Here is an 886-nt window from a genome sequence, read left to right as displayed (position 1 = left end):
AAAAACGGTAAAACTGTTTGTATCATTTTAAAAAAATTGCATATTTGACGACTGCAGCGAGCTGTATGGGCCCAGCTGGGTACTACTTTATAGTATGTTCATTCTACTCACTGGGGTTTATGCCTAAAGTCAGACTTGGGTTCATGTATAGGTATGTGTCAGCTGTGCTAGCTATTGGATATATTTAGACTAATTAAGTTCATTGGCAGAACAATTGAATGGGGGGGAGAAGGTATGGAGGGCAACCGTGGATGCCAGGGAAAATGGGGAAGGAGGACGGGACATAGCAGAGGGTGGGGGATGGATAATCAAGGATGGCAAAACAAAAGGCAAGGTATGCAGGACATAAGAATTGGAAAATTATTTGCTGAGAACATGTATGTTGATGTGCTTGATTGAGCCAATGCACAGTGTATTTTGGATGGAAAATTCATTTGTGTGTTGTGATGGTGTATAGTGAATTAATGCAGAAAATGAATAAATTTAAAATAAAAAAAGTAATTTAAAAACAAAAAAAACCCAAAAACAAATGAATGAATAAATAAAATTAAATAAAAATAATTTAAAAACACCTGGAACACAACAAGGATATTCATTTTCTTTACTCCCATTCAACATATCATTGGAAGTCCCAGACAATGCAAAGACAAGAAAATGGAATAAGGCATGCAAATTGGAGGAGAAAAAGTTAGATTGTCTCTATTTGCAGATGACATGATTATATATCAATACATAGAAAAACTGAAAGAATTCACCTAAGCACTCTCAGAGGTGATAAACAAATTTAGTGTAATTGCAGAATACAAAATCAACATACAAAAATCAGTAGAATTTTGTACTTTTTAACAATGAGTAAACTGAGGCAGAAAAATATTTAATTTCTAGA

The sequence above is a fragment of the Tupaia chinensis genome, unplaced genomic scaffold (genome assembly GCF_000334495.1).
Source record: "Tupaia chinensis unplaced genomic scaffold, TupChi_1.0 Scaffold000393_1, whole genome shotgun sequence".
NCBI lineage: Eukaryota > Metazoa > Chordata > Mammalia > Scandentia > Tupaiidae > Tupaia > Tupaia belangeri.
The sequence above is the reverse complement of the archived record's forward strand: the minus strand, read 5'-3'. Positions refer to the sequence as shown.